Source organism: Phoenix dactylifera, chromosome 5 (genome assembly GCF_051530095.1).
Source record: "Phoenix dactylifera cultivar Ajwa chromosome 5, Ajwa_hap1_PhDact_Kaust_v1.1, whole genome shotgun sequence".
NCBI classification, from domain to species: domain Eukaryota; kingdom Viridiplantae; phylum Streptophyta; class Magnoliopsida; order Arecales; family Arecaceae; genus Phoenix; species Phoenix dactylifera.
Genome location: NC_143194.1, coordinates 18461304 through 18475163, shown reverse-complemented (window position 1 = coordinate 18475163; position 13860 = coordinate 18461304). Strand labels below are relative to the sequence as shown.

At 38.5% G+C, this 13860-nt stretch overlaps 1 non-coding gene across 1 annotated transcript; it reads right to left on the bottom strand.

Moving 5' to 3' along the window:
* LOC120108276 (small nucleolar RNA R71) lies at nt 1–109 on the bottom strand. The gene has a single exon (XR_005509693.3). It is a non-coding gene; the product is annotated as a small nucleolar RNA R71 (small nucleolar RNA).
* Nucleotides 110–13860: the final 13751 nt, after the last annotated feature.

Here is a 13860-nt window from a genome sequence, read left to right as displayed (position 1 = left end):
ACTTTTTGAAAAGATATATCAGCAATTTCCAACAAAAAGATAATGAAATATTTTATGAATGTTGGAAAAGATTTAAAGACCTTCTTCTCTCATGCCCTCATCACGGATTCGAAACTTGGAGAACCATTAGCTTCTTTTATGAAGGTTTATCTCCACAGTTGAAACAGTTTGTAGAGACCATGTGCAATGGTAGATTTTTAGAAAAACACCCTGATGAGGCATGGGAGTATTTGGATTCCCTTGCTGAGACTGCCCAACTTTGGGATAATGGGGATAGAAACAACAAGTCTTTGCCTAAGCCTACTAGCTCTGTACAGGGAGGCCTTTACAACCTCAGAATTGAGGATGATCTTCACGCTAAAATGGCAGCCCTCACTAGGAAGGTAGAAGAAATTGAGCTTAGGAAGGTTGAGCCTGTCAAGACTATAGAGCTTAGAAATGAGTGTTGTGGTATCTGCGATATGTCGGGTCATACCACTACAGATTGCTCCACCATACCGGCATTCAAAGAAGTTTTGCACGATCAAGCAAATGCTATGAACTCCTACCAAAAGCCTTATAACGATCCATACTCGAATACCTATAACCCTGGTTGGAAGAATCATCCAAACTTTAGGTGGAGAAACGATCATCCTCAACAGTCACACCATTCAGCTCCTCCACCTGCACATCCAACTTATGCACCATCACCTTCTCAAAAGCCAAATATCGAGGATACCTTGCAATCCATACAAACTTTTCTACAAGGTCAAGCTAATATCAATGCTCAAAATACTCGAAATTTTGAAGACATAAGGAACCAATTGTCAATGTTGACTACCATCCTAAGTACCTAAGAGAAGGGTAAGCTTCCAGCTCAACCCCAACCTAACCCACAAGTGCACGGTAGTAATAATACGGCTCCTTCTAGTTCGCATACAGAGCATGCAAAGAGCATCATGACTTTGTGTAATGGAAAAGTCATTAATCAGACCATCCCATTGAGACCGCAAGTCACTTCTAATTCTGATGCTCCCAACGCCGATGAAAGGAACAAAGAAGAAGTTGAGGTCCCAACTTCTACCGAGAAAGTTGAATGTCCTTTTCCTCCACCTTTTCCACAACGGTTAAAGCCGTTGCAAAAGCTCGAACCTAATTCTGAAATTCTTGAGCTTTTTAAACAAGTAAAGATCAACATACCTCTTCTTGATGCAATCAAACAAGTACCCTCATATGCTAAATTTTTGAAGGACTTGTGTACTGTCAAACGCCGATTAAATGTTAAGAAGAAGGCATTTTTAACTGAAAATGTGAGTGCTATTTTGCAGCACAACATTCTCCCTAAATATAAAAATCCAGGTTGCCCAACCATCTCATGCATCATAGGTGACTTTAGGATAGAGCGAGCATTGTTAGATTTAGGGGCAAGTGTGAATTTATTGCCATATTCTGTATATGAGCAACTTGGTTTAGGTGAGTTGAAGCCAACCTCTGTCACTTTGCAATTAGCTGACAGGTCAGTTAAAATTCCAAGGAGGATTGTCGAGGATGTATTAGTCCAAGTAGACAAGTTCTACTTTTCTGTCGATTTTATCGTATTGGACACACATCCGGCATCGAACTCACAGTCTCAGATTCCGGTCATTTTAGGACGTCCATTCCTTGCAACTTCTAATGCATTGATTAATTGTAGGAATGGCGTCATGAAGCTTTCTTTTGGTAACATGACCTTAGAATTGAACATTTTTAATGTGTGCAAACAACCCAATGATCCCGAAGAGAGTAAGGAGGTTGATTGGGTTGAAACCATCGCAGAAGAATATTTATTAGCTAAAGCAATTAACAACCCATCCAATGATAGCTTAATTGATTGGTGTCCTAATGGAACCAATGATGATGATTTGTCAGTCACACCTATTGTGGATAATCTGGATATCAAGATGGTCAATGGGTGGAGACCAAAAGAAGGAGAATTTGAGAGATTGTCGCCTCGAGAGGTGAAAATAGTACCATCCCATGAGCAAGCACCCAAGCTCGAATTGAAACCCTTACCAAAGGAACTTAAGTATGCTTTTCTTGGACCCGAAGATATTTTTCCTGTAATCATCTCGTCTGGACTTGATCATACCCAAGAAAGAAAATTAATTGATGTTTTAAAGAATCATAAAGGAGCCTTAGGGTGGTCTATTGCCGATTTGAAGGGAATTAGCCCCTTAATTTGCACGCACCGGATATATTTGGAGGACAATGCCAAAACTACAAGACAAATGCAACGAAGGTTAAATCCTACAATGAGAAATGTGGTTAAGGTAGAAGTCCTCAAGTTGCTTGACGTGGGTATTATTTATCCAATTTCCGACAGCAAGTGGGTAAGCCCTACTCAAGTCGTTCCTAAGAAATCGGGTTTGACGGTAGTAGAAAATGAACAAGGTGAACTAGTTCCAACTCGTGTCCCGACGAGTTGGCGCATGTGTTTTGACTACCGAAAACTGAATTTGGTCACACGAAAGGATCACTTTCCTCTACCCTTCCTAGACCAAGTATTGGAGAGGGTTGCAGGGCATGATTTCTATTGTTTTCTCGATGGCTATTCGGGATATTATCAAATTGAAATTTTACCGGAAGATCAAGAGAAGACTACCTTCACTTATCCTTTTGGCACATTTACTTTCCGACGAATGCCATTCGGGTTGTGTAATGCACCTGCAACATTCCAAAGATGCATGCTCAGCATCTTTGAAGACATGAACGAAAATTTTTTGGAAGTGTTCATGGACGACTTCTCCGTTTTTGGCGACACATTTGATGAAAGCCTGTCACATTTACAAGCTGTCTTAGCTCGATGTATGGAAAAGAATTTGATACTGAATTGGGAGAAATGCCACTTCATGGTGCCAAAGGGAATTGTCTTAGGACATATTGTTTCATCGAAGGGCATGGAAGTTGATAGAGCTAAGACTGATTTAATTGCTAAGCTACCTGCACCCAAGACGGTTAGAGATGTTAGATCATTTTTGGGTCACGCCGGATTTTATAGGAGATTCATCAAGGACTTTAGTGTCATATCTCGACCATTATGTAATCTCCTATCCCTTGATACACCGTTCAATTGGACTGAAACCTGTCAGGAGGCATTCGAAAAGTTGAAGTCTATGCTTAGCACTGCACCCATCGTGCGACCACCCGATTGGTCATTACCTTTTGAGATTATGTGCGACGCTAGTGACTATGCAATAGGAGCTGTCCTAGGACAACGCAAGGATAATAAGCCATATGTCATTTACTATGCAAGCAAAACCTTAAACGATGCTCAAATAAATTACACTAGCACCAAGAAGGAATTGCTTGCAGTTGTATTTGCCTTAGATAAATTTCGCTCTTATATCCTTGGTGCTCCTATTGTTATCTTCACGGACCATGCGGCACTAAAATATTTGTTGGATAAGAAAGAGGCCAAACCACGCTTAATACGATGGATACTTTTACTCCAAGAATTTGACATCACTATCAAAGATAAAAAAGGAATAGAGAATGTGGTTGCTAACCATTTATCACGATTAGTTTTTCATGATTCAGTGCCACAGTTTTCTATCAAGGACTCATTTCCTGAGGAGCAGTTGTTTGCACTTTCTAGTATACCATGGTATGCAGATATTGTAAATTTTCTTGTTACAAGCCGGATGCCGGAGCATTGGGGGTCGACAGATAGAAAAATTTTCTTGCGCGAAGTAAAGAATTATTACTATGACGAACCCTATTTGTTTAAATATTGCAATGATCAAATCTTTAGACGATGCATACCGGATCATGATATACAAAGCGTACTTTCTTTCTGCCACACTGATGCTTGCGGTGGACACTTTGCCTCTAAGAAAACTGTTGCAAAAGTTTTGCAATGTGGTTTCTATTGGCCCACTATGTTCAAAGATGCCCACGAGTTATGCAGGACATGTGATCCATGTCAACGTATTGGAAGTCTAACTCGTAGGCAAATGATGCCTCTTCAACCCATTACTATTATCGAAATTTTCGATTGTTGGGGCATCGATTTTATGGGCCCATTCCCACCATCTTTTGGATATGAATACATTTTAGTCGGTGTCGAATATGTGTCCAAATGGGTAGAAGCTGTTGCTTGTAAGACCAATGATCACAAACCTGTCCTGAAGTTTTTAAAAGAAAATATTTTTTTACGATTTGGGATGCCTAAAATCATAATTAGTGACAGTGGAAAACACTTTTGTAATAAGCCTTTCGAAACCTTATTGAAAAAATATAGTGTCACCCATAGAATTGCTACCCCATATCATCCGCAAACCAGTGGCCAGGTAGAGTTAGCCAATCGAGAGATCAAACGTATTTTAGAGAAAACGGTGAATCCATCATGGAAAGATTGGTCCTTGAAACTATCAGATGCATTATGGGCTTATCGTACTGCATACAAAACTAATCTTGGCATGTCTCCCTACCGGCTAGTCTACGGAAAAGCGTGTCATTTGTCCGTAGAAATAGAACATAAATCGTATTGGGCAATTAGATAATTGAAATTTGATTTACAAGATGCCGGTCTAGCTAGAAAATTGCAATTAAACGAGCTTAATGAGATTCGCAGAGATGCTTATGACAATGCTAAAATTTGCAAAGAACGAATGAAGATCTTACATGATAAATCAATTTTAAAAAAATCTTTTGAACCTTTGCAAAAAGTTCTTTTATATGATTCCCGCTTACATCTGTTTCCTGGTAAGTTGCGATCGAGATGGACAGGTCCTTACATTATAAAAACTGTTTTTCCACATGGGGCGGTTGAGATTGAGAATCCACGGGATGGTAGAATTTTTAAGGTAAATGGACACAGACTTAAACCTTTTCTTGAGAATTTTGCAGATGAAGAAGACTCCTTTTTCTTGGGGAGCCTTCTTATGACTGAACATGAAGGCAAAGGTATGTGTATATTAGTTTTGAAGGTTTTATTTTCTGGATATCAACAGCTCAAGGTATTTCTCTTCTCTCCAATGTTATTTTCTCTACTGTCTTTCATTATAATTTTCTTGTATCTATTACATTGAGGACAATGCAATGTTTAAGTTGGGGGGAGGAAAGTATTTTGCATAAAAAATAAAAAAATAATAATAATAAAAAAGTTTTTGCATTCTTTTCTAAGCAAATGCACATGTATTTTCATATTGAGTTTGTGCAACTATTAAGGCAAGGAATACATGCGTACTATGACTGATTAGAGACCTATTATTAGATCCCCGCACATGTATTTAATGATTATAGGAAGGCCTCAGGAGTTCACATTTGTTTAATGCATTTTTATTAAGCTATATCTGTAAAAGAAGTACGAGTATCCTTGTCCGTACTATAAGGTTCTTGATTTGGTTTTCACATAAAGATCGAGGTTGAATACCCCGGCTAGATCATCTAAGTGCCTTATGTTCCGATCTTGGTTGACCTATAGTCACGTTGCAGTCACATTATATGGTTCAGTTTACCTTCTCTATTTTGAAAAAAAAAATCAAATAAATAAATAAATGAGGAGATGACAAGTCTAACCTCGTGGCGTAGTTTGGTTTGAGTAATTAAGCCCGAGGGGTGTTTACACCTAATGCCTTGAGCCAACTGGATCAAGAGTCATTGGCCGAAAACTCGCTACATGGACCTTGCTAGAGCCTAAGGGGGTTGGACTATTGTAATCACCATATGTGTTTCCAATATTTATGCTAAAAAAAAAAAAGCATGAATAGGGTTGGTCGGGCAGAACCCGGTGACATGTGGTAAGGGCTGGTTTGACTCCATTGTATTGGACATTTGTGTACTTTGGATATTTAGTTGGGATTGATAGCTCTTTCTTTACATACGAACCATGTTGGAATTTGTATCCTAAATGTCAATCGTCAGTATATTGATGATTGAATTTTGTAAATGAATTGACAAATTAATAAAGTGTTATTTGGCATTATTCATCATTTCATCTTCAAATGAACTCTTATATGATGAAGTCCTTAGGACTTATGTTATGATAAAGGAGGATTTATCTTTGAGTCCTTAAACTTGTTTGCGACGAAATGATATGTTGTTACTAGGACGACAACATTATCGAGATTAGGTCATTGTGTGACATATACGTTGGTTGTCCTCTTAACCAAGGAGTGTGGAGACACTGGTATGCCACACAAGTGAAGTGTAGAAGTACATTTCACTAAACGTGACCAATTCCGGAACGCTCTACTGTCGAGAGATGTTCCGAGTGGATATGGGTATAAGTTTGGCCCTCTAACCTGAGACCGCAACCTGTGACTAGCAAGCAACTCACTGTACTTTGGTACCGGACTACCTGAATTCTAATTCAGTGACGGAAGGTCACTGGGTGCAGTCAAGTACTTGCGTAGTCAGTTGTGAGTCAAGATGGAATTGACCCCTCCTGAAAACAGGAGATAATGTCTTGTGATTAATTTAGCAAAACCTTGGCCAGGGTAATCCCAGTGAGGAGTCACGGGATATCTAAAGTTAATCACATAATGGATGTACTAATTATAGGGTTGACAGTGAGCTCTAAGTCATCCTGGCATTAGGAGTCAAAGGGATTGAATTATACAGTAACCATAGTTCAGGGTTCCAGAATATTTGCTTCGCATATATTCGACCTATCCGGACGTCGGGTACCATTGCTAGATGGTCACATCGATTAGTGTAGAAAATTGTTCCTATACTGGCTTAGGTTCGAACCTATGAGGTCACACGCATAGAAGATTCCTGATTGATCAAGAAAGCTGATGAATGATTAAGAATCATTCAGGGGTAATTTGGTCAATTTGATTGGCAAATTATCTTATAAAATAATTAAAGTAATTATTGAAGGATTAATTAGTAATTAAATTACTAATAAACTCAATTTGATTGAGTAATTGTGCTAAGGATGAGCCAAATTGAATTGGATTCAAGTTTGGGCTCAATCAGGGTTTTGACCTGATTGGATTAGGTCAGAACCAAAAAAAGACTTAAGCTGATCAAATTAATTTTAAATTAATTTGTTCTTAATTGGGGATTGATCTAATTGAATTAGGTCCAACACAAAGTAATAATTCAATTTGATTGAGTTTGCATGAGCCAAAATTGAATTGGATTCAATTTGAGCTCAATCAGGGTCTGACCTGATTAGATTGGGTTCAACCAAATTGCTTTGTTTTAATTCGGGTTTGACCAAATTTGATTAGGTGCAACCCAAGGGGATTAGGCTCAGATGATGTGGCAATTATTGGTGACATGGAATTGGATTTCATGAATTTTAAATAAACCAAAATTATTGCATGGCACATGGACCCATTGCTTGACACATGGCGACATTGTTTGTTATTTGAATTTAAATTCAAACATCAAGCAATGTGTTAAATGATTTTAATCACTCAAACCATCAGCCAAGGTGGCGTCTGAGTTTTTGAATGGATTAAATTCGAATTTCAAGAGGTGATTTCGAAATTATGAAGTGTTTTACCTTGCCGCATGGATTTCAAATTCCTTCCCTCTTGCACATGTGTTTAAAATTTGAATTTAAATCAGATTTGGTTGAGATCTGATTTGGGTTGTTCCTATTCCTTTGCATGTGCCAACTAAAAGAGATTTTCTGAAAATAAATTTCAAATTTTGAATGAAAATTCGGAGGCCATTAAAAGGGGTCAAACATGGGCACCAAAAACACATCCATTGCAGCCTTCTTCCTCACCCGCCTCCTCCTCCTCTTCTTCTCCATTTTAGATAGGGTTTTCAAGGTGAATATCTAGAAGATTCAAGATCAGATCTGAGTCCTCTACTTCCCTTACAAACCTCATCTCTATCTGCTTCAAGACGATTGATCAAGAGTTGATTGAATCCCAGCGGGCAGATTTCAGCTTTCAAGTGTTCTGCAGCTGCTAGCACTGTTGCGGAAGAAGATCCTTCAGGACTTCGCGTGTACTTCTCGTAGAGGCCATTCGTGTGCGTGGCTGCGAAGTCAAGAATCAGATTCACAACTTTCATCCATCATAAAAGGTATTAATCTAGCATTAATTATTTATTATGGTGTCAAGGTCTAGGTCCAATTCCCCGAGATTTTACCCTCTTTTGGGGCTCCTCACGGAGATATCTCCAGAATCCATTCGATGAATATTCGGAGATTAATTGGAATAGAGTTCTTAAGTTTCAGATCTGATAGTTAATCATGCATAAAAGTTTTAGCATAATTGTTTAAATGATTCCGGCATAATCCTATGTGTTCTTAAGGTGCTGATTTCTAGATTTGATCTTGTAAGCATGCATGAATTAAATTGTTTGATTCGATTTTTCCGCTGCGTTTTAAAACTTAAAAAGAACTACGTATGGCTTGATCCCCCTTATGAAGGGGTACGTAGGCAACCCGATCAGGTTCAGCCATGGTTTTCAAAAAAAAAAAAAAATTCAGCATGCTAAACACCGAAGAACCTAGGATTCACTTTCAGTGGTATCAGAGCCAGGTTTATGTTTAAACTTTTATGTTTTAATTCTTGCAATTAAATCTAAAATCATTAACATGTTTAGATTAGATCTAAAGTGCTTTTTATGATTGATTTAATTGCTGATTATGCATGATTAAGTAGATCTGAAATTTTGGATGCATATGATGCATGTTTGTGTTAGGATTAGTAGCATGAATAAATCTGAAATCATAATATTGTTTAGATTAGATCTAAATAAAGTTTATGATTCATATGATCTCTGATTTTAATGAACAAATCAGATCTGAAAATAAAAGTGAAAAAACAAATACATAAGATGTATGTTGTTTGTATTAATTCATGTTGTTATGTATATGTGATGCATGAACATAAAACATAATGACTTAAACATGAATTAAATCTGATTACATGTGATTAATTATAAAAACTCAGATCTGAAAATGTGTTTTAAGAACTAAAAGATTGTAATTAATATGTAATTAAAAAGAAATATGCAATGATCAAAACTTTCATAAGTCTAAACTTAATTGAGAATTAAGTGTTATGAAATAGAATTGTAACTCAATTAATTGACATTGCATAATTCTTTGGGCATATGAGTTAGCTTGAATCAAGTTCTTAGGATTGGGTTAGACCTAAGGTTAGAATCAAACATGGTCTAATTAGAGTTAATTGATCAAATCTAATTAAGTAGTAACTAGATTAGGTCAAGAAAACTCTAGGTTAAATACAATAGTTGTAGATTGATCAATTCCATGTCTTTGATTAGACCAAGATGGAACTTGATTTAGGCTCAAAGGTGTAGCCCGAGTCATTTGAGTAATCAAATCGAAATTGATTAACCAGTTGGTGTCTAAGGTAAGTTTGGCAGTTTTGACCGGTGGTTTTTAATTGGGAGCTACTCGCACTGATTCGTCTTTGTCGAGTTAATGGCATATCCCTTCCACCGATCTCACTTACCTGGCCGACATGGTCAATCACATTTTGATTGGATCACTTAATGATTCGAGTTAGCCCATGCCTTAAGGAAAATCAGTATGACTGATTTAGGTGTCTTCTTAACCGGTTTGAGTCTAATCTGATTTGGTGAAGTCAGTGGGAGAAATTAGACTAACCGGATCTTCTCATCTATCCTAATTATGAAATCCTCTAAAATTATTAGGTCCTTAAAATGAAATGGTTATGGAGATAACTAGGTCATAGCCTCCCATTAAGTTGGGTGATAATGGGTCCAATGTTTTGATAATTATTGGAGGCGCCACACGCCTGGTACTTATCAAGCATTGGAATTGTCATTCAATATATGATGAGTTAAGTATACCTTCAATAGGCGGTCAGGTGAGCCGAGCCACACTCGGGCTTGGTCGTCTATTAATTGATTAGACTTAACCCTATCATTTAATGGTTGGACCTAACTAGGGTATTCGGTGGAGGCGCCACACGCCTGCCGGAAAACCTAGGGCAAAATCATCACTAGAAGTTGCTTAGTGAAGCAATTGGTTAAGAACCTACCAATAGGTGCATATGGGTTGGCCGAGCCACACTCGGGCCTATATGGGATCTATTGGGTTCTAGTGCCCACTAAAGAATTAGAAGTAATTTTTCGAATTAGAGGTAGAGGCTACCAATTTGTATAAAATAGTGGGAATATCTTTAGACTAAAGTCCAAGTCTACTGTGTTTAGTCAATTCATATACTAATAGCCAAATTTTCTTTTTATGCAGAAATGGCCACTAATTTATCACTTCGCTCATTGTTGGACAATGACAAGTTGACTGGTCCAAATTTCAATAATTGGCATAGGAAACTGAAAATAGTGCTAGAGCATGAGAGGATCCTTTATGTGATAACGGATCAAGCACCTAAGCAGCCCGCTGCTAATGCATCAAGATCGGCCAGAGACACTTATCAGAAGTGGCTCAGTGACCGGATCACTGTTCGATGCATCATGTTGGCAGCAATGAGTGATGAGTTTAGTAGGCGTTTTGAGAATACGCAGCCGGAAGATATCATTCAAGTGTTGAATGAATCATTCGGCGTTCCTGACGACGTTGAGAGGCACAAAACTAGTTGTGCCATCTTCAGCGCCCGAATGAAAGATGGGACCTCGGTAACTGATCATGTACTGTACATGATTGAGTTGATCGAGCGTCTAAGCTCTCTTGGCTTTCCCCTTCATGATCAATTGGGGAAGGATGCCATACTAAACTCATTGCCTGGATCATACCGTCCTTTTCTCACTCATTTTCGTATGACGAAACCTGTAGTGAATTATCACCAATTGTTGGGGTTACTACAGACGTTTGAGAATGATCACCAACTTCTTAAGAAGACGGTGAATTTAGTGGGAGGTTCATCCAAGGGTCGCTCCTTTAAGAAAGGGAAAAAAGAAAAATAAAATCCAAAAGAAACAGGTGCACCATGCTCAGCTTAGTCAGAAAAAGAGTAAAAAGGCTGATCAGAGAAAAGCGGAGTGCTTCTTCTGCAAGAAGCAAGGACATTGGAAGAGGAACTGTCCTCTTTACATTGCATCCCTCGATCCGAACCGGCCTAAGAAAAGTGGGCAATCAGTTGCCAATCAAGGTACTTATATGATAACACCTTGCAATTTTTCTATTTGTGATAATTCGACCTGGATATTGGATACCGGTAGTCCTTTTAATATTTGCAATTCGTTGCAGGGGCTACAAGTCAGTAAGAGGTTTGAAGAAGGAGAAAGGTTCCTGAATGTTGGAGATGGAAGACCAGTTCCAGTTCTAGCTTTAGGAATTCTTAAACTTGAATTCAGCTCTCATGTAAATGTCCTTAGTGATTGTCACTATTGTCCAAGTTTTCTATTGAATATCATTTCTGTAGGCCTTTTGGCCAAAAATGGTTATGAAATATCAATAAAAAAGGATTATTGCAATGTCATTTGGAATGGTGTTGTTGTAATGAATGGAATTCTGAGTAATGGCATTTACATTTTGTCACAGCCTGTTCATGTAATGTATAAATCCAATAAGCGCCCTAAAATAGATAATGTCACGGATGTCTACCTTTGGCATCATAGGCTAGGTCATATTAACAAGAATAGGATGAACAGGTTAAGTAAAGAAGGAATCCTTGATGTTAATGATTGTGAATCATTGACAACCTGTGAATCATTGACAACCTGTGAATCATGTCTTCTTGGTAAAATGACCAAATCACCTTTTACCGGAAAAGGTGAACGAGCGAGTGATTTATTGACCCTTGTACATTCTGATGTATGTGGGCCAATGAGCACAGATGCTAGAGGTGGGTATTCATATTTCATTACGTTTACAGACGACCTTTCTAGGTATGGTTATGTCTATTTAATGAGACATAAATCTGAATCATTTGAAATGTTCAAATTATATCGTAATGAAGTAGAAAAACAAACTGGAAAGAGTATTAAAACTCTTCGATCAGATCGAGGAGGTGAATACCTCTCCAGTGAATTTTTGACATATCTAGGAGAAAATGGGATTCTCTCCCAATGGACTCCTCCTGGTACACCACAATATAATGGTGTGTCAGAAAGGAGAAATCGAACTCTGTTAGACATGGTTCGATCCATGATGGGGTTTGCTAATCTGCCCATATCCTTTTGGGGATATGCTCTTGAGTCAGCCTTCTATATTCTAAATAAGGTTCCAAGTAAGTCTGTAAATAAAACACCACATGAGATGTGGACTGGACGTAAGCCGATGCTCTCTCACCTTAGGATTTGGGGGTGTCCGGCGTACGTCAAACGTTTGAAGACAGACAAACTTGAACCCAAGTCTGACAAATGTTTCTTTGTTGGTTACCCTAAAGAAACTAAAGGATATTACTTCTACTTTGCTGAAGAACAAAAGTTGTTCGTAAGCAATAGAGCAATTTTCTTAGAAAAGGAATTTCTTAGATGGTGTCGGATCTTCTACATGTTAGTTGAGTCGGATTTGATTAGATCAGATCCAGAACCCATATTAGATGCACCATTAAGGCGATCGGGTAGAGTACCACGTCAGCCGGACAGATACTACGGTTTCTTGGTCCGGGATGGGGATCCTATCGAACTTGATGAAAACGATGAGGATCCGATCACATATATGGATGCAATGCAGAGGTATGACTCTGATAAATGGCTTAGAGCCATGCAATCCGAAATGGAATCCATGAAGGTCAATGATGTTTGGACATTAGTTGACCCACCCGAAGGAATTAAATCCATAGGGTGTAAGTGGATATTCAAAAGGAAACGGGGCGCAGACGGAAAGGTAGAGACCTATAAAGCCCGTTTGGTTGCCAAGGGTTATCGTCAACGTTATGGTATTGACTATGACGAGACGTTTTCTCCTGTGGCAATGCTCAAGTCCATTCGGATTGTGCTTGCGATAGCAGCACATTTAGACTATGAAATCTGGCAAATGGATGTAAAGACCGCATTTCTAAATGGAGATTTAGAAGAGGAAGTGTATATGATACAACCTGAAGGTTTTACATCTGCAGATGAGTCTAAAGTGTGCAAGCTTCAAAAATCCATTTATGGATTAAAGCAAGCTTCACGGAGTTGGAATATACGTTTTGATAAGGTAATCAAAACATATGGCTTCATTAAGAATGAAGAGGAACCTTGCATTTATAAATGGGCAAATGGTTCAGTTATTATATTCCTTATTTTGTATGTGGATGACATTCTTTTAATCGGGAATGACATTCCTGCATTACAAGGAATAAAGGTTTGGCTATCATCTCAATTTGCCATGAAGGATTTGGGAGAAGCATCTTACATCCTAGGGATGAAGATCTATAGAGATAGATCTAGAAGATTGCTTGGATTATCCCAATCCACATACATTGATACTATACTGAAGAGGTTCGGTATGATTAATTCCAAGAAAGGCTATCTTCCGATGGGCCATGGAATTAACCTCTCTAAAAGGGATTGTCCGACAACCCCTCAAGAAAGAGAGAGTATGGATAGAATTCCATATGCATCGGCAGTGGGATCTATAATGTATGCCATGACATGTACTAGACCAGACGTGGCATACTCACTAGGAGTAGTGAGCAGATACCAGTCTGATCCAGGTAGCAACCACTGGAAGGTTGTAAAAACCATCCTTAAGTATTTGAGAAATACTAAAAGATCAGTGGCTTGTCTATGGTGATTCTGACTTAAAACTTGAGGGATATACTGATTCAAGTTTTCAGTCAGATCAAGATGATAGCAAGAGCGTGTCAGGATATATCTTCACTCTTAAGGGTGGGGCCATCTGCTGGAAGAGTTCCAAGCAGCATACAGTGGCAGATTCTACATGTGAAGCAGAATATATCGCAGCATCTGATGCCGCCAAGGAAGCTGTATGGTTGCGGAAGTTCATCACCGAGCTTGGAGTGACACCCTCCATTGATGGCC